Here is a 22099-nt window from a genome sequence, read left to right on the forward strand (position 1 = left end):
ATTTTTGTAGTACTTGTTATTTATTGAGGATACAATATTTGATGTTTAGATTAACAAATCAATTTTTTCTTACCTTCATAAATTTTGTTGTTGTTTATAAGCAACATTTTTTAAAAATAAAAATATTTTGGTTTATAAATATAAATTAAAGTTTCATTTAAAAAAATTTAAGAAAAAATTATTTTTATAAATATTCTTAGTTCGCATAACCACGAAATTTTTTGTGATGTTTCTCATTTAATCACAACTACTTAAAATAATTTTGGAAACTCTCATTGGAACCAAAATTCTCAAAATCTAGTGGTATGTTTGATGATGACAACAACAATGATGATGATGATGATGATGATGATGATGATGATGATGATGATGATGATGATGATGATGATGATGATGATGATGATGATGATGATGATGATGATGATGATGATGATGATGATGATGATGATGATGAAAGTGGTGATATAAATAAATAAATAAATAAAAAGGTATTAATTAATAAGACAACAAATAAAGAAGAATACTATTCCAAGTAAATCGCTTTAACTGTTGGTCTTTTGAATAACATTAACCTTTAAATATTGTTTGTTTACCTTTTTTATCACAGGATGTCCACCTATAGACATGAGAGAGAGACATTCAAATCAGTCTGATTGACTAAAATCAGAAGACTTTCGAGCAGTGATAAATCATATCCATTCCTTCCTTGCAAAAAATTTTCAGATTTTTGTAAACTCTTGTTCTCCATGCGAAGTTTCTCCTAAGAGATATAAACAAATCTTCAACACTAACTTTATTATTGGATTTGGGTATCTAAAAACAGATACACGTAATGTCTGTGATTAGCTAAACCAGAAGATATCACATGCAGAGTCAGAAAACAACCCTGAAAGTGGCAGAATGAAGCAAGAACTGAAACTTTGTCAAAAAAAAGCTGCAACTTTCTATACTCTGCTTTTGTAGAATTAACTTTCCGGGCAAGATCCTATGACTCGCATTTTTTCTAAAAAAAAAACGCGAGTCATAGGATCTTGCCCGGAAAGTTTATTCTACAAAAGCAGTTGTTTTCAACTTTCAGAAAAATCTATGCATTCCCAAAAAAACTTTGATCGATTTTTATTACTAGCATCAACTGACCAGAATCGCATTTAATATTTACGTACTGTCAATAAATGATGTATATTTCTACAACTTTACAATGAGATTGTTGCCAAAAAGGCTTATTGGGTTTATTAAAAAAGCTCATGTTTTATCACTTCATAGAGACATACATCCCATAAATAGTGGCAAGACTGAATTTTTTTTGTGATATGATGAATATGCAGGGCAAATAAGAATTATACAATACTCAGATTTCTACATTGGTTGGTAAACACAAAAAGGCAATTTGAATGTAACCGTAACATGGCCCTGATCAAACAGTCAACAGATCTGGATCTTCTAAACCAGTAGGTTCTGGAATGCACGTGTCAAGCCTTCTCCCTTTACAGTAATCCTCTGTGACTAAAAACTGCGGTTGTAACCTTAAGACCTAAAGGTTAATAAACAAACAGCCATCTAAAAGCAAGGCTACTTGAGTGTTTGTACATTGACCTGATTCCAATCAGTCGGGCGAAATTCAAGGACTTACAATGTCTAAACAAACTATGCAATCCTGTGAACCAGGAGTTCTACAACAGTTGTTGGACCTTTTGATTGTAAAGTTGGTTCTTCAACAGACACATACAAGGCTGATGATTGAATTAATCAGTCTGCAATAAATATAAAGTTACCAACTTCTTTCTTGCTATATTGCTAAATTTGAGACTGAAAAATAGTTCTAACCTATTTACCCCTCGGAGGATTATGTTTTCCTTTACGTTTGTAAATATAATTACTTATTGGACTTTTTATTGTTTGCTTATTTATTATTATTTTTTTATAATTTCAATTATTGCAATTATTGTCTGTCTCTCCCCCTGCCCAAACGTGAGGGCACTAATGTAGTAAAATTTTTAACTTTACTATCGTAAACTAAATTTAAATTTAATGACAGATTTTAAATTTCGTAGAAAATTATGGGAAATTACAAAACTTGGCATATGTATGAACATACTTGAGTTTGAAGTTGGCACAATGTGTGAAAGTGTCTCATATGAAAATTAAAAAAATCCTTCCCGAGCCCATGCTCGTGTAATTGTAAACCATTATTTGTAGTGCTTTTTAATTCCATTGTGCTTGATGTGAGTAGTAATCGATTAAGAAAACCTGTTATGACAATGAGTCTAGAACCTAAACTCTAGATTATTTTGGCTTATACTGGAGCAATGCAACAGAAAAACAATCAAAGTTCCCCACAAACAGCTGATCCCCTCTAAAAACATATAAGTAAGTATTTGTATACAAAACTTTGAATTGTTGTGAAATAATTGTTGTCTTAAATAAAACGATTATTGGGGTGATTTTAATTCATTGAATTACATAATTGGTGATGATATAATTGGTGATGACATAACTGGTATGACATAATGTTGTTTTAAACCTTAAAAATTGATTTTCTCATAACTGCAATTGTGTGACTTCTTTAGACTTAAAAAATGGGATTTAATAAAAATAGTTAGGAGTTGCATACTTATCAATAATAAAGTTGTTGCATGTACAGCACCTTTTGATGCCTTTGCCTTTTAAATATTGCTTTCGTATGCATGTTTGAAAAAGCTAATTTTTGAATTTTTACACTGATACCATTTACTATTCTGACTTAAGTTCGAAGTCATTTGCTAAGATGGTGTAGTTAATTCTGCAGATGGTGCTGATAGTAGCATAAATTTTGTAGTTAAGAAGATGAAGTTTAAAACGTTTTAACAACTTGAAATTATGATTGATTGATTATATTGATGTTGAGAGGGAACAAACCGGTATTTTGAAATCTAGTGATTGTTTGCTTATTCACCATAGCTAAAATATATAGCTAGCAGTTGACTAAACCATAATTTTGATAAGTTAATGACCCTTTTCTCTGCATAATACTATTAAAGCAATTTGTGAAAATATTTTTGACATGGCAATAAAAGCCAACACCTAGTGGCAGCAGAATGTCCAACGAATGAGCTCGTAATCAAATTGACATGATATTATTTTTTGATGCAAATAAGAAAGACCGATAAGTTATATGGGTCAAGTGTCAATCCACGACTAAAGCACGAATACCTACCAACTAAAGTACGATTACCTACCAACTAAAATACGAATATCTACAATTTGATAACTGTCATTAGATTTGATTAATTAAGTAATTGATTAATTTAATTATAGATTCAGTGAGTATCTGTACGAACTGATGCACGAATAAATGTTGCGTATACGACATTGTCTAGACCATTTAAGCATCAACGTTTGTACAAATATATATACTTTTTGATTTATATATAATGTTTTGCGTATGACGATAACTAGCATTACTGATGCAACTTTAAATGTATAATTGATCTTTTCATTCTTATCAAACAATTTCAAGGGTCGTTTAGCGTCTGGTTTAAAAACTGTATTATTTGTCAACATCAAAAGTGTTAAGAAAAAAGCATTTCCAAATCAAGACAACATGTGGTACTAAAATGAAGCTTCTAGATTCTTCGCAAGTTATATATACGCAAAAATTAAAAAAACTGATGAAGATATATTTAGCATAAAAATATTTGGGAGATCTTCTATTGCTTCAAATCTTCTATTACTTTGAAAATTTACAATTGTTTTAATAAAAAAATTATGTCATAAAAAAAATAATAATAATACAATCCTTACTAAAGATATAAGCCAGTATAAAATAAAACAAAATTTTTAAAACGACAAACTTTGCAAACGCAATTATTACCATACTAATTTTTGATATCATAAAAAATCTTAAGTTTCTAAAGTGGATCCTTGAACTGTTGTCAAATTTAATAGTTCATCCAGAGACATATCAAATCTTTTATAGACTAAACTTAGAGCTTTTTTATGAATTCTATTTATTAGTTTTTATCTTTTTTTTGAACAAAAAATCCAAATTAGCGGACTATGAGAAAAGTTAGATAAAATAAATATATTAAACAGCAAAATAGATTTATCATTGGATAAAATTTCTTATGTGTGAAAGAGCAAAATATTTACAATTAGCTTTACTGCATAACTGTTAAATGTGTTCCCCAAACTTTAGATCTTTATCAATTGTTATACCTAGTAATTTTACTTTATCGGAGGCAAAAACCCTTATAGACCTATTTTAACGATAGATTTTTTGTGTTTTTCAAGCCAACTAAAAGAAATTGGAACTTATCTGAATTAGCAACCATAGAATTTAATAGAATAAATGGAATAGGTTTCTTCTTTTTCTAACGAAAAATAACCTTCTAAAAGCTATAATCACAAGCATAAATAGTGTTATTATCCGAAAAATTACAAAGTTTTGTATCTTTAATGAATTAAAATAAATCATTTATGAAGATATTGAACAAAATGGGTACAAGGATTGGTCCATGAGGCATTTCAGATAATATATCCACCCAGTTTGAGGAAAAAAATCCTATTTTTACCCTTTGTTTACGACCATGAGTATAAGATAGCAGAAGATTAAGACTTCCTTTAGAAAAAACATTTGTTTTTCTGCTTACTGGAAATGGCATCTGTTGTTCCAATTTTCAAAAACTCCGAAGAGCATTCTGATCCCTCCAGTTGTTGTCCAATCAGTCTTCTTTCTGTTGTTAGCATGGTCTTTGAGTCTTTGATCAACAAATTTCTCACATCCCATCCTAAGTCACATAACTTACTCTTAGACAATCAATATGGTTTTCGATCTTCTCGCTACGGTTGACTTGCTAACTGCTGTGACTAAAAGATTCTATCGTGCTTTAGATGGAGGCGGAAAGGCTATTGCTCTTGACATATATAAGGCTTTCGACAAAGTTTGGCATGCTGGTCTTCTCCATAAGCTTGGTTGCTTGGTTGGTATGGTGTACCCGGGAAAGTTTATAAGATCATCAAATCGTTTATTTCTAACCGCTTTATTAAAGTAACCCTCAAAGGCCATCAATCTTCTTCATTTCCAGTAACTTCTGAAGTACCTAAAAATTCTATCCTTGGTCCTGCATTGTTTTTTATCTATATTAATGCTCTTCCTAACAACCTTACATCTAAAGTAGCTCTTTTCGCTGACGACTCAACTTTATACTCCTGTCCTGACAGGAAAGATTCAACTTTATACTCCTGTCCTGACAGAAAGTCTTCTCTTTTCAATCGCTTAGAACAGGCAGCCAATCTTGAATCTGTAACAGATTGGGGCTTGCAGTGATTTGTGAATTTTCAACTTTACGTGAATAAAAATTTAAGCAATTTTGCTCAAATTTTGATCACGTAAAGCTGAACAATTACTCCAAAAACGCTGAATAAAAGCAACTGCTATTTTTTATTCACCCGGCCTATTGTAAGAATCATTTCTTTTAAAGATCGTTACTAAGATGGTTATTTCTCCAGTACCAAATCTATTAAGAAAAACTCGAACCTTTTGGGAAACTTTTTAATTTTTTTTTATGAAATAAATATAATAAATAAAAGCCGTTGAAATTATATATATCTATATATATATATATTCTCATATATATATATATATATATATATATATATATATATATATATATATATATATATATATATATATATATATATTTACAACTACATATCGATTATAATTTATTACTCATCGCAATATAAGCAAAATATACTTCAGTTACAAAGATCATTTTTAACCAAATACTGCTAAAATATATCGAACAAAAAAGCAAACAAAAAATAACACTCAGTTTAAAAAGAAAAAAAATAATTAAAAACAAAATTTTTAATTTAGGAATCATTAGTTGAATATATTATGAAAGACTTGATAACATTGATTATATTGTTTTAGGGAACTCGTAGAAGACTGAATAAGTCTTATCATCGAGAACCTTGGGGTAATACGCAAAATACACATAAACATTGTGATTCTTGTGCACAAGTAATTTATATAATGTTGTAATAAAACTTTGTATTGTTTTTTCTAGTTGTATTACGATTTGTTTGTGTGCAATTTTTTTTCTATTATTTTTTTAAATGTCTTTTAGATCCAACTTTTCTCAAGTTTTAGATTCTTTTTGTTCAAATTTTTATTTATCATGTGAACTAGAACAATTCTACGTAATTATCTATATTAAAAACAAAGTTTTGAAGTTTTTTTAATTATCTATATTAAGAACAAGATTTTTAATTATCTATATTAAGAACAAAGTTTTGAAGTTTTGATTATAAAGAAAATATATTGTCAGGAAGAGTAATCAAAGTGTTTTTCGGAATTAATTTGTTATATTAATAGGGTCCGCAGTAAGAGATAGAGAATTAAGATTTTTTTTTTCGGAGTACGATAAATTTACCAGTTGCTCTTGTGTTAAACTTATTGGTAATTGAATAAAAAAAGTTTTCTGTAAATCGTGAAGGAATTAATCCCATTTTGCATTTTAGCACAATGGGATTCATAAATAGTATATTAGCATAGATATTAATTTGATAAATGTTTAGCACTTTCATTTCTTTTTATAGAGGTTTAGCATGTGTATGTCTGCTTTTATGATGTATTTTTCTAGAAGCATGTTTCTGCGGTCGATAAAGAGACATTAGTTTTGCCTTGTGTGTGCTTCCCCAAGCAATGTTAGTGTATGTAAGATGACTATGTATAAAAGAAATGTAAAGAACTGGGCTGTCCATGAAACATTTTTGTCTAAAAACACTCCAAGAAATTTAATTGTTTGGATTCTTTCAATATTGTTGTAATCGATACCTGGAAAGGAAAGAATTGATGCAAGTGCTTTTTTTGTTGCTTTGAGTGAATTAATATATATTTAGTTTTTATGTACGTTTATTGATAACATATTTGCACTGAACCATATTTTAAGTTGTTGAAGCTCAAGGTTGACTTTATCATCGATAGAAGAAGATGAATAAAACAGATTTGTACCATCTGTAAACATTATGTAATCAAGATTTGTAGAGGCTTTAGGAAGGCCATTATTGGATATAAGGAATAACAAGGGGGGCAGGAATTGATTCCTGTTGAGCATCACATTTTATTTTTAATAGCTTTGAATTAGAAATATAGTTGATTATGACACATTGTTGCCTATTTTTCAAATTTAATGGTGAGCCATTTAATAGTTTTGTTTTTTATACCATATTTTTTCATTTTTTCAATTAGAATTTTATGGTTGACAGTATCGAAAGCTTTTGAAAGATCAATAAAGACTCCCAATACACTATCTTTTATCAAAAGATGAGCTGATGATGCTCTTGAGGTCTATGATTGCATGTTACGTTGAGTGATATGTTAGAAAACCGTACTGATATTCATCTAAAATTTCGTTTTCTGTTAGATATTTATAGAGTCTATTGTGATTATTAGTTCTAGAAAATTGGAAAATACTGGATGAACTGAGATAGGTCTATAATTGTTTAGTAATGCCGTTTATCCAGTTTTTAATATTGGTAAAATTTTCGCTATTTTTTAATTTTTTTAAGAACAACTCATGTTCAAATTGATGAGTTAAAAATATTAAAAAGAGGATCTTTTATAAAGGGTAATTACCCTTTAGATATCTTAAGATATCTATTACTACATTGCTGGAAATATCATTGATGCCTGGAGCTTTATTTATTTTTAATGATTTTTTTTTGCTTCTTTGAATTCCTTTAACTTTAGATCATATTCAGGAAGCTAGTATGGTCAGTAAAATAGTTATTAAATGATTTGTTCGAATTGTTTATTTGTGATGCTAGGTTTGGACCAATATTTACAAAAAAAAAAAGTTAAATTTTTCGGAGGTAATTTCTTTATATGTATACTCAAATCCATTTTCCTCGATTCGGGAGGGTAAAGTTTCTGATTTTAATTTAGTCTTACCAACAATTTCGTTTATAATATCCCGTGTTTCTTTAATACTACCATTATGTTTTTGTAATTGTTTGGAAAAATACAACTTTTTAGATTTTTTAAAAATTTTTTTAAAAAGATTTTTGTATTGTTTATAAAATTTTTAAGTAAGATTTTTTTGATTTTTTACTTTTTTTTTTTTACTTGTTGTATAATTTTTGTTTTTTCATAGAGGATTTTTTTACTCGTTCTGTAATCCATAGACATCTCAAGTATTTCGTTTTTTTTTTTTTTCTGTGAGTAGAAAGTGCTTATTGTATTGTTCAAGGAAAAATGTTTATAAATATGCTATAGGCAGTATTTGTAAGCCCTTGGTTGAATTGAACATAAACAATAAAGATTCTTTAAATTCGCAAAGAGAAGATTCGTTAGTTTTTCTTTTATATGTTTTAACTTTTGTATTGTTTAATGCGGTTGAGTATTGTGCAAGTGATAAAAAAATCGGGAAGTGATCTGATATGTCTGTTTTAAAAATTCCTGTTATATAAGATGCTTTTAGAAATGAGTTTGTTAGTATATTATCTTTGGCAGTAATTGAAGTTGAAGTGACTCGTGTGGGTTTATTTATTAATGAAAGTATACCGTGCTGAAATAAATTTACAAAGAAGGTTTTTGTGTTGGCGTGTTCATTGTATTTTAAACAGTCAATGTTCAAGTCTTCTATGCAAAATAATTTTTTTTTTTTCACTGTTGGTTTTAATAAAAACTTGATTCAAATAGTTAGAAAATTTAATAAGATTGCGATCAGATGGTCTGTAACAAGTAGTTACTTAGTGAATAATTATTTCAATAGTAAGAGCCTCACAGTCTGCATCAGAAAATAAAGGTCGTTTCTAATTTTTTTTTCTGAATTATTCCGAATAAACACTATAATTCCTCCTCCTCTCTTAAGTATTTTTCTTTTCAAAAGAAATCATTTGGTAGTTTGAAATAAGAAAATTTGAATTTGTTTGTGAAAATTCATCAGTACACCACGTTTCCGTATAACAAATCATGCTGAATAAGTAATTACCTTCTAAAAGGAAGTTCTTTAATTAGTTAATATTTGTGTTAATACTTCTTATGTTTATGTGTATGACCAAAAAATCTTCATTACATGATTTAAATTGGGTTTTAAAAGTGTCAATACCAAAATATTATGTACTACAACATTTTTCGTTAAATATTTTTTTATCCGCGTGATAAAAGTTATGAGGTAATATATTATTTGTGGTTTTAAAAATATCGAAGTAATGGTTTTCAAGTCAATTGATTGGAAAACCATAATAGGGCTATCCATTATTTACGTCAACAAAATAGGGGGAGGGGGAGGTCTGAACTTTTTCGACATTTGTTGACAAGGGGAGGGGGGAGGTCAAGTAAAGTTGACGTCAATAATTTTTTATTTTTTTAATTCTATTACTCCCAAAACAAAAATTAGGCTGCGTTTGTAGCATAGTTTCTTCACATAATGTGAAAGAAGATTTTGAAGATCTTGTAAAAAAATCCAATAGTTATGATTTCTTGATCATAATAAGAATTTCTGAAAACATCGAACATAACGTTCTGAAAGTTTTGAAACCCACTTATTTTTCTTTACGTTAACTACAATGTTTTCCATTACATAAATCAGAACTCCTCCAACTCGTTTATTAGCTAGTCTCTTCAACAATTTCTCTTAAAACCTGGAAAATGGAAAACATAATTATCTGAAAGGTCATTCAAGGAAATCCAAGTTTCAGTTTATGCAAATTATATATCAAAGGTTTAAAATTCTTCTTTAAAAGGTATTTTATTTTTCGAAAAAACAAACAAACAGATTTTCATTAACATTACCAGTAGACATGTTAGTTTTTCTCAACCGTATTTGGGACTTGTGAATAAGAAAACTTAAAACAAAATAAAGTTTTGATATAAGTAAAGAAGGACAACTTTAAACCAATAATATCATTAAAATCTAAGCCCCGATTACGGTTGAGAAAAACTAACATGTCGACTGTTAATGTTAATGAAAATTTGGGAAAAAATAAATTTTATATAAAAGTTGTATCTAAAAAAAAACAAAAAAAAACTACCCATTTAATTTATATGGTTTGTTTTCCAGGTACAATTTTTATATAAAGTTTATTTTTCGCCGGTAACTGCCCATTCGCTTGACGGGTACATGGGCAAGCATTTTTACGATTTTCGACAGTCTTATCTAGAACTTATTTAATATCTTATTAATACATTACATGTCTACACTGTAAAAAAAAAGGTTTCGCATAAGGTTTTCTACTACTAGAAAACCTTTTGGTGCGTAAAAAAAGGTTTTTGAAAGGGTTCTACATTAGAAAATGTATTAAAAACATTAGAAATGTATTAGAAATGTATAAGAAATGTATTAAAAAATGTATTAGAAATGTATTAGAAATGTATTAGAAAACCCAAAAAAGCAAAGGGCTTTTTGTGGTGAAAGATATAAGAAACCAATTAATATCGAGTGCCTTTTATTGATATCGAGGCATAATTAAAAATTGAAAGGGTTTAAAATAGAATTACAACTGCTTAGCAATATGATATCTCAAATAAAATAAATAGTATTTATTTTATTGTATTATATTTAAAATTGTATTTTGTTAAAATTTTTAAAATAGAATACGCAAAAGCGTATACTTTTTAAGTTAACCGATTTATCTATGAGATTCCTATAGGTCAATGTAATTCTTTTTAAAATTTTAAAGTAAAGCTAATAATTAACATTTAAAGCAGAAATTGAAAGTAATTTTTTTATTATTATGCATTTTATAGTAACATTTTAGTTGCACTGTTTACATTGCAGATTCCTTATAATATACAATAGCTAAACATGCCCCAATTTCTTTGTGAATGTGGCAACAATTATTTTTCATTTGGAAAGTATTTGCGATATCTTATCTTGTTTCATGAAAATCAGCTTCTTTTTTACGTTAGATGTGTTTCAATTACGTGCAAGCAAACTTTCAAAAGTGCTGATAGTCTAAAAAAACATGTTCAACGAAAGCACAGTAATTTATTAAGAAGCTGGTCTAGTGATAATGAAAGTGATCAGGGGAGTAGAAATTATAAAAATGATAACATCATAGATTCATCTGAAACAACCGAAGAATCAAATGATCAAAATAATGAAAAATTAGACCAAGTCTTTAAATGTAAAAATGTTACTGATATGCTTAATACTTTGGAAAAACATTTTGCATTTCTTCTTTTGCGACTCAGAGAAGTACACATGCTTCCAGCCTCTGTTCATGCAGAAATTGCAAAAGATATACAAAAAATATTTTTGATTTCACTAAGTAGTTTAAAGGATGTTATATGTCAATATTTACTCAAAAATAATTGACAATGGACAATGATTGGGCACATATAACAGACACAGAAAGATTGCTGCAATTCATGGGCAAGATGTCTTCAAATAAAAATAGACTAATAGGATTATTGAAAAGCAAAAATATGATTGCAATGCCTAGACAAATAGATTTTAGAATAAATAATACAACTGCTGTTTTTCAATGCATTCCAATTCTGGAAGTTTTATCAAAATTAGTTTTCCATGAAGATGTTTACAACTGTTTGGGTGACAGTTACAATCAGTCTCTTTCTAATAATGATTTTATCATATTCTTTTGTGACAGTGAACTTTTTCATAGTGAGAATTTTTCATAAAAATCCAAGTGCATTGCAGATTCAGTTATATGTAGATAAAGTTGAGCTTTGCAATCCAATAGGAGCTAAGCGAGGAAGCATAAAGTGACTGCATTTTATTTTTTGTTAGGCAATATTCCATCTGAGTTTCGTTCAAAGCAAAAATTTATTCATTTGGCTATTGATTGAATATAAATTTATAAAAATGGCTAAATATGACTACACTGAAGTTCTGCGTCCATTAATTCATGATTTAAATGTACTGCAGAGAGTATATAAAACATGATCAAAGCATCATCAAATGTTGCAGTGCTGGGAAATGCTGACAGATGATATGCTTTTATCTAATTATACTGTGTCTGGAAATGCACCAAGATTTTTTCATAACTTGGATGTTAAAGTACAAGAAGCTATAAGATAGTTACTTAATTTAGATATAGAAGGGAATGAATCCATTGTTATAGCAAAATCAATATCAATTGATAGTATTTGCTATTCTATTAAAGCAGCATATGTGTTGCATACTGTTACAGAAGAAACTGTCCCAATTTATTTTAAAGTCATATACATTGTCTGTTTATGTGACTGTTGGTTGTTATGTGGACACCTGTTGACACCAAATAATTTTTCACATCATTTGCATTCTTATCAAGTTTTGGATAAAAATGAGTGGACAGTTTGCAGAACAGGATGTTTTATTGATTTTAATCGAAATGACTATTTTAAATTCAACAGCTGTCAGTATGTGAGCATGAGCATTGTGCATCCGTCTTGTTCTTCAATTTCACGACATGATTATTTGAATACTTATTTAGTTTGTTTAGTTTATGTAGTTTGTTTATTTGAAAATTATGTATGTTTCGTAAAACTATTGTTCTCATTGTTTATTTGCAATAGGGTATGAATTAACCGGTGACTATTTATGTGGCTTTATAGAGCAAATGCTAACAGAGCTTTTACCTTTGATAAAAGATAGGATAAGATTTATTCGTCTTTTGAAAACAACAAAACAATCTGTTTGAGCAGCATTAGATAATTCTAAATCTACTTATACTGCAGTTGTCAGTGTAAATAATGAAAAGGGTGAAAAACAAACATTGGCAGTTTTTCAGAAATTGAAGAAGCAGAATGTGTACATAGGTTTGTTATAGTATTTTTACTTTATATACATTTTTTTTTAATAATAACACTCTATCATTGATTTGAATTTATGAGAGTATTTGCATACTTTTATTTAATTTTAATACTTTAATGTTTGTATAATACTTGTGTTTAAGAACTATTATGCATTTAATGATGGATTTCATTGTTATAAATTATATTTTTACCCATATTAAATTACAGTTGAATGAGATATTTTAAATCAGAGTAATTTAAAGAAATTACTCTGGTTTGCTTGAATTACTGTGAACTTTATTTTATTTATTTAGCCAGGTGCAAGAATTTCCTTTTGTATATCAGTTGCCACTTTTTCCGGATAATATTATAGCTAAGCTACAATGTCAAGACAAGGCTAGTTTTGGTTTAGGCTCAAAAAGCAATGCCCTCTTAATTGATGCACTGTTTGATGACTTAAAAAGATGTGACATTTTGTAAGTTGAAAATTAGTGTTCTTGTTTTATACTTTGCCGACTCTGAGTTTGCCATTTCTCAATTTCCATTTCATCAATTTTTCATGATTAATTATTTTTCATATTTAAAAAAAAATTTGTTCTTTACTTTGCTACATTTATATTATAATATTAAATATTTTGTAATGTTTTATCAAAAACTGTTTATACAGGTATCCAACCAGAAGAATATATTCTGCTGTTAGCTCAACAGTTATATTAAAATATCCTTTTTTGGCTGATTACGATGGAAGTAGTGTAATGCAGTTAGCATTCCTTACTTTTTTACATACTTTTATTTGTCATCAACTATTTAATAAGAAAATCTTATTTTAAAATTCAATTTATATGTCTATTTCACATTTTAAATGGGTATTTTGAGGTTAGAATATTATTAGAGTAGCTCTTCGAAAGGAAATTTAAAAAATACAGACAACCCGATTGTAGCAAAAATTTGATTGCTGTAACAAGAGAAAAATTTGAAAGGCCTGGCATTTCAAAAAGAAAACGAAAAGTAGATCAAGTTGAAATTGAGCAGCCTGACAACAGCACCCTCTCAAAAACAGCTCAAGTTAAAGTATGTAATAATGTATATAAATATTACTTGCTATAACTTCGTAAAATTATTGTAATGTAATGTTGTTTAAATGTCAAAAATGTATATTTTCGTTACTGTTAACAAGTTCCAGCTGATTGGTGTAAGGTAATATACTTCTATAAGTGCAGTTGTAACTATAACTTCTTTTTATTAGTTGGCTAATGTGATACAAGGTGAGGATCACATAAGCATAAAAAAAATCAAGATGCTTTAAAAAAAGAAATAAAAAAACAGACACCAAGCTTTGATTTGATCAAAGACAAAATGAAAAGAACTTGCGGGTACAGACAACTGTAGAAGTTCTCGAAGAATTTCCATGTTTACGACTAAATATTTTTGTAAGATTATATAAAGAATTAATGTTCTTTTATGAAATGTACTTTTGTTTTACAATATTTCCATTGACTTTCCTTTGACAGTCTTGAAAGACTATATAAAAATTATTACCTTATGAACATTAAAAATGTTAAGTATAGGCTTATTTCTGTAATCATAATGTAGATGAATTTTACAAATGATTTTTATAAATTAAAGTTTACAGCAGATGTGTTTTTGCTATATGGTGTAGACGTAACCAAATTAGAAATGAAATTTCTATCCCTTATAATGCGGTGATCAAAGAAGCAGCCAAAAGATGCAAAAAAAATTGTGAATATTCAACAATGATAAACAAACATTTAGAAGAAACTTTGGACAATGGTAAACGACATTTTTTATTTTTTTTATTTTTCATTCTTACAATTCTCTTTTTATTGTAAAATAAAAAATTTTAATCCAATAACAATTAAAACTAGTCATAGTAGGCAACAAGTTACAAGAGTTTAGTAACTCTAGCAAATATTGATTAACTTATAAGCATTTGATCATTTTTTAATACATTACACATGTATGCTAATACTGCTATTTTATATATACTAGTTTTAACAAATGTATTATTTTGCATGTATTTATAATTAAAGATGTAAATACTTTTAGATTGGAAGGTGATGTTAGTTACATTGCTGTTGCCCTCATTATTTGGGGAGAAGGAAGAATTGTTTTTTCCCTTACCAAACTAGGTAGGATGTTTATTGATACATTGTGCATTATTTAGGAAATTGCACTTGATTATATTTTTCTATAGTCCATTCCAAATTAATATGTTTATCATATATTAAACTATAAAAACTAATTTATTCATTATATATTTAACTATATACTAATATATATTTAATAACAAGAAGATCTGAGAAATAATAAGAAATATTAAGAAGAAGATCTAAGGAAATGCAAAAATTTACTGGTTTGAAGAAATAAGTTATTGAATATTTTAAGTCCATGTAAATACTCTCATACTAATGACACAATTTAAAAAGTGATGTTGTCCTTTAGGCGAGGAAAAAAGTGTTATCAATTAAGAAATTTTAAAATTGAATGGTTTTAAGAGCTTTGTATTAGAGGGATTTTAAGTTGTTCCAGTTTTTTTTTTTTTTGATTAAATGAATTGTTGTATTTATTTCTTTATTTATACAGGAAATACCACTTAGTCCAGTCATATTGCCACAAGACGACGATTGGAATATATCAGTCGACAAGGAAGTTTTGTTTCCTAAAACTATTTGCACTTTTTCCGAGACTTTTCAAGCATGGTTTGCAGCATTTTGGATATTCAGCATTGAATTCCCAAAAGGATTGATCAATACATGTCAATTTTTTATAATATTTCTTCTTGGTGGTAAAGGAAAAGTGCCAAATGTTGTCAGCAAATAGGGCAACCGCCTTTTGCACTGATATTTATGACTTTTATTTTTTGTATGTTTTTGTTGTTAATCTTTATAATTTATTTATGTTTTTTTGTCACTAATATAATATAATAGTTGTAATAGTTAAATTTGAAGCAGAAAATTTGTATGATAACTCATAATAGTTTTACATAATAGTTTTAACGTTATTTTCCAATTTGTTTCGTTTTGTACAACTTGTTTGTTTTTGTACAACATTTATTGACCTGTCTCTGATTATTGTAATGTTTTTTTCATTTAATGTAAACTTTACTGTATATTACTTTGATGTTATAAAATTTTAAACATTATTACAGAATTTTCTTTATTGAGTTTTCATATTGCGTGCAAAATTACAGAGGAATTAAAGAATCTAAACATTTGCATATAAGCAATATTATGTATAAATTAAATGTTTCAACTAAAGTGTATATTCAATCTATCCTAAGTATTGGTACTGAACCAACTTTATACGTGCTTGAAATCGTTATTGCGTAATATAAAAAATTATTGAATAATTTATAATTCAAATTAAAAACGAAAGTACAAGTTAAAAAAGGGTTTTCCAGTTTCGGATTAAAGGTTTTTAAAAAGGGTTTTCTAGAAAACCTTTAAAGGGTTCCACCCTCGGACAAAGTAAAAAACCTTTTAGAGCTATTTAAAAAACCCTTTTTTTTTTTTTTACAGTGTAGAATGTTTAAAACCATTAAATAATTGTTAAACAGGCCTAGGTCTATATGTTTTTTTGTGTTAACAAATTTATTACCAATTGATTTAGATTTAAATTAAATCAAATCTAAATCAATTTTTGAATTATTATATTTTTTTAGATTTACAATGGACAAACCAAACTTTCACAAGTCGTTGTATGAAGCATATATATAAAGTTATTTCCCAACACGCGTAAGCAAGACTGTCAGAGTGGTTACTGAAGTTTGGAATAAATTGAAAAAAGAGGACGATTTGCCAAAAAAATAGATTTGTTGTTGAACAGTTATTCCACCTCAGCACAGTAATATAAGGCAACATTGTTGACCTTTTGGGCAGGCTGTTCAATGAAGACTGGAAGTGTCCTTCCTAAAAAAGTAGCAACAAATATAAAAATGTTACAAGTTGTGAATCACAAAACAAAGCATTCAACAAGACCACATAGAAATTGATTTTGAGGCTGGTCCATCTAGTACTACTTGTAATGAAAAATCTGTAAAATACAAAGCAAAAGCACAAGATGAATTACAGAGTCAGATAAGCATCTTCAAGAGCGGTTTGATTGGCTTGTATAAACGAAAAGAATGTGGTGTTATAAGTTCTGATCAGGAAAAGGAACTAAAAGAAAAGAAATCTAAAATTGATAAGCTTGAAAAAAAACTCAAAAGAATTAAATATGAACAAGAAAAGCAAAAAATATTTCGAAAAAAGAAAAAAGAAACTTTAGCGGAAATTTGTGCTAAAAATCCTGACATCAGCAGTAAAGTAAAGATCCTACAGACAGCTGGGCGACCAAAAATTGAAAAAGATCAGCCGCTACTTTTAAAAATCAATGTTGACATTGCATTGCATGGGTCTGCTGCTCGTGGAAAAAGACAAAGTGATGTGTATCGTAGTGTTAGAAATCTTGATGAATTGATAGAACAATTAAAATATTAACGGTTTTCAAATAAGTTAAATAAACTAGGTGATTCAAAGTAGCTTAGTTTTCAAATAAGCTACTTTGAATCACCTAGAGGAAGTGGCCTCTTTGTTGGGACCTAAAGTAGTATGCTTCATCAGTCAAGATGATAAAAGCCAAAGTCCCCATAGGATTGACAGCAGCTAACAAGCAAGCTCCACTTTTAATGCACGTCGAATACCGCGTTACATTGCCTGATCACAACTGGGTTGTAGCATTTAGACACAAACTCATACCATCTGTTTATGCTGGCATTGAAATCCAAAAAGACGGCTTAGGTAAACCGGAAGCTGTATCATATTCAGGCCCAACTTACATAGCCATCAGATCAGGCAAGCATTGCTCATTACCAGCTTATAGTCATGGACTAGATTATAAAAGGCTTCTTGAATTGGAGGAGTTCGACATTGTTACAAAAGATTCAAGCAGCAAGTTGGTCAAACCGATTCTTATTATGTCTGTGGATGGTGGACCTGATGAAAATCCAAGATATCAAAAAGTTATTGATGTTGCTGACCATCATATTGTAAAGCAAAACATTGATGTAATGTTTGTACCAAAAAGTGTGCCTGGTAGAAGTGCGTTTAATCGAGTAGAAGACGAATGGCTCCTCTTAGTCAAGAACTGTCCGGACTAATTTTGTCGCATGAACATTTTGGAAGCCACCTTGACACACAAGGTAGAACAAATATGCTGGGCAAACATTGTCAGAAGTATGGAAGCAAGTAAGTATAGATAATTTTCCAACAGTGGCAGAGTATATTATGCCTGAAAAGTCTGAGCTTGAAGTTGAAAATTTAATAATCAAAGATCAAGTCTGGCTCCAAAACCATGTAAGAACAAGTCATTATTTTCTACAAATTATCAAATGCTGTGATTTAACTTGTTGTCAACCGATTAGAAGCTCATATTTTGAAATTATTGCTGATAGACTTATCCCCCACCAATTCCAGTCAGTCAAACTAATGAGGGTCTTAAAGCATCAGATATATCTGATATAAACTTACATAAATTTCCATCTCTTTTCTGTAGTCAGTCTATCAAAGTTGAAAATATACTACCTCGATCAGCAAAAGCTTTAAAAATTCTTCAATATGATATATATTGTCCATCTATTCAGTTGTCATTGTTTGAACGGAACTGTAAAATCTGTCACGTTTATATTGCTTCGCAAGCCATATTAAAGAAACACATTCAACAACACCAAAAATGTATGTCCAGTCAAATACTACATGTACCCCAACAACAAAGAATTCGTCCAATGCGAGTGGCTACCAAAAGACAGAGAGAACTCATGGCAGTTATTGCTTATGGAGAGATGTTAAGTGTAGAATGGCTAGATGAAGAAAATGTTGACTTGTCTGGTGTTTTGGTTCCCCAAGAAATTATTCAATCAGACCCTATGTCAATAATAACAATTGAGGGGCATTTGGCATCTCCGTGGGAAGATGTAGAGGCTACGATTTAAGATTTGGATTTGTTTGTAAAAATATGTTAGAAAATTAAAGCAATTTTTCTTGAAGTTGTAAACTACTAATGTAACTACTACTTAAAATAATTTTTATTTTCTTGAGGGGGGGGGGGGGGTTTAACTAAATGTTGACGTAATTTTATAGGGGGGTCTTTGAAAGTTTGACAAGTTGTTGACAAGGGGGAGGAGGAGGTAAAAATCGTCAAAAATTTGTTGACTTAATTAATGGACAGCCCCAATGTTATTTTAATAACCTTTTTATTTACAAAGATTGCGGCTTTACAGCTCGCCGATTTCTTTATTAACAAAATTCTTTAACAAATATTTTGACATATTTAATAATAGCGTATTTACCTTATTTGCGAAATCTTTAAACATCTTCCCATAATCTCGCATAATCTCCGTTGATGAATATCCCTGTAACCTTGAGTTTTTTCGCTCATGTTAAAACTTTGTTTTTATTTGGAAAGTCTAATAGTTTAACAATGTTTTTTTTTCTTAATAAAGATAAAAAATATTTTTTAAACTTTATTAAAAAAATTTCGGTTTTTTTTTTTTTTAAGTTTTTTTTACATAAGACTTTTTTTTTAAATATATTTTGCCGTTTAAAAATGTTACAATAACCAGGTACATTTTACAATCTTTACATTAGTAATGACAGGACTTCTTGAAGATCATGACGACTTGTAATGAAGCCCTTTACTATATATGGTTAATTTTTGAAAAATATACAATGCCTGTTGTGAAATAATAATACACTTTTATGTAAAAAAATTAAAAAACCAAGAAAAAATGTAAAACCAAATAATATGCAAAACAAAAAAAACAACAACAAAAAAAAGGTTAAAAATAAATCAAGATATTTTCAATTAAAAATAAAATTTTTTCAAGTTTCGGTTTGAATGAAGCAAAAATCAGTTTGGTTGAAAATTCAAAATTTGATAAGACTATTTTGTTCCAGAGATAATGAATACGACAAGAAACAAAAAATTGGTCTTTGCTTTTATGGCAAAAAGAGGCAATAAGGTTGTTCGATTTCTATTCGATTGTTATTATAATATATATTATAAACCTAAAAAAAAATATATTTGTGTTTACTTTATAATTTAAGAACTTTTAATACATTTGACGACAAATTATCTCTACATTTAAACATGAAGCATAATACATTAAAGTCATTTAGTTGAAATGCATTTAATGTATATCCACTAAATGTCTTTAATATATTATGCTTCATGTTTAAATGTAGAGAAAATTCCCCATATGATATTTGCGTAGTTAATATGACAATGTATAAATGAATAATATAATTGTGTTTACTGGTTATTCCTTAATATATTTATTGCTTTATAGAGAATTTCGATGCATTTAGCAATTTTATTAGAGGTCTTATCAATATGATTTTTTTAAGATTTTCATCAATATATACTCCAAGAAACATTGTAATTTTTTCTCTTTTTATTATTATGTTATCAATTAAAAGGTCTGGCACGATATGGGGCAGTTTCTGTTTTTTTGAAAGTGGATAAAAATGTCCATTTAGTTTTTTCTATATTTAGAGACAATCTATTTTGTTTAAACCAAATAAAAATTTTTTTCTAATTCGTTTGTCATAATAGTAAAAAGCATATTAATATATAATCTTTATGAACCAAAATAATCTTTATGATAATAATCTTTATGAGACAAAAACAAATTTGTGTCATCTGCAAAATTTATTTATGTATATTAAAAAAGATAAATGGACCAAGTATGGATCCTTGTGAAACACCGCACTTTATATTCATTAATAGATGAGATATAGAATCTTTATTGAACATAAATGTTTACGGTTAGTAAGATTTTTTTAACAGAATTTGATGATTGACGGTATCAAATGCTCAAGACAAATCAATAAACACTCCTAGTGTAAAACAAGAGTCTTTAAAAGAGTCTTGCTTTGAGCTCGGTTGAATTAGTTTTTTAAAACCAAACTGGTTTTTTGTATAGTATTTTATTTTCAATAAGATATAAGTAGATTCTGTTATATATTATTCTTTTTAAAATTTAAAAAAAGAACTGGAAGAACTGAAATAGGTAATGTGTTATATTTGTACGATCCCCTGTCCTAAAGATTGGTGTTGCTTTTGCTATTTTTAGATTATCTAGAAAAGACCCTTGTGCAATGGATGCTCTGAAGATTTTATAAAGAATATCTTTTATAACATCGTAGGAATCAATAACAATATTTGTATCATACCCAGTAGCTTTGGGTATATATAATATCATCATACCCAGTAGCTTTGGGTATATATAACATCATCATACCCAGTAGCTTTATTTCTTTTTAAAAGCTTAAAAGCAACCTCAAACTCAGTAAAGTTTAGATTAGAGGTTGGTAGTGTTTCAAAATACTATTGCCTTATTTTGTCCCGATAGTGGTGGAAAACTTGTTCAATTCAAATGCAATATTATTTGAGTCGTTTGTTAATTTGTTGTCAATTTGTATAAAATTTGGGAGTGAATTTGTATTTGGTTTAAGCTTTCCAGAAACCTCCTTCTTGATTTGCCAGACGCGTTTTAAGTTGTGCTTATATTTATTAAACAAGTTTGAGTAGTAATTTTTTTTTGCATTTTTGTGAAGCTTTTCAAATAAGTTTTTATAAGTTTTTTAATTTTGGTTTGTGTTTTTCTGATTTCGATTTTAGGCATTCAATGTATAGCTTCTGCTTAATTTTTGACGATTTTTTCGAGATCTTTTATAATATGATGGTAATGTTTTGGAAGATAATATTTCTTTATCGTTTAAAACTATTTCACTTAAAGGAAAATTAGAATCATACATTTGGTAAAAGGTTTTGAAAAAATTGTCATTGATTATTTTAATATTATCATTAAAGTTAATATAGTCCCAATCTATAAGTGATAATTGTTCTCTGAAAAAATTCAAATTATTGTTGATGACCCGTTTTTTTTTTATTAAAACCTTTCCGTGCTTTTCTTTTTTTAAATTTACACATATGGGGAAAATATGTGTAAATTTAATATATTACAAAAAATATTGGGAAGTGATCGAATACATCGATTTTTAGCAACTTATTAAAAAAATCGCTTGTCAAAATTTTATCAATAAATGATGATGAGTGACTTGAGATTCTAGTCGGTCGATTAATTAAAGACATTGTTCCAGTTTCAAATAAACCGTTAAAAATTTTCTCGAACTTTGATTTTCATAATAATCAAAGGAGTTTATTTGACATCCCCGATCAAGTAATTTTTTACTTTTCAAGATTGGTTTTCTTTACCATGTTTTTTAGTATAAAATCGCCGGAGTTTCTTCCAGCTGGTAGCCTGTAGCAACAGCTTATTAGTATATTTTAAGAATGCCTATTGATAAGTTCTAA

At 28.5% G+C, this 22099-nt stretch overlaps 1 long non-coding RNA gene across 2 annotated transcripts; it reads left to right on the plus strand.

Annotated features, from left to right (window-relative positions):
• Positions 1–10147: 10147 nt before the first annotated feature.
• On the plus strand, positions 10148–15890 carry LOC136087471 (uncharacterized). 2 transcript variants are annotated; one of them, XR_010641812.1, is made up of 7 exons: positions 10148–12748; positions 13039–13200; positions 13392–13795; positions 13971–14154; positions 14351–14515; positions 14792–14874; positions 15329–15890. It is a non-coding gene; the product is annotated as an uncharacterized LOC136087471 (long non-coding RNA). The 2 variants fall into 2 exon arrangements; XR_010641813.1 differs by lacking the exon at positions 13971–14154 and having other exon boundaries at positions 10765–12748.
• Positions 15891–22099: the final 6209 nt, after the last annotated feature.

Source organism: Hydra vulgaris, chromosome 11 (genome assembly GCF_038396675.1).
Source record: "Hydra vulgaris chromosome 11, alternate assembly HydraT2T_AEP".
NCBI classification, from domain to species: Eukaryota; Metazoa; Cnidaria; class Hydrozoa; order Anthoathecata; family Hydridae; genus Hydra; species Hydra vulgaris.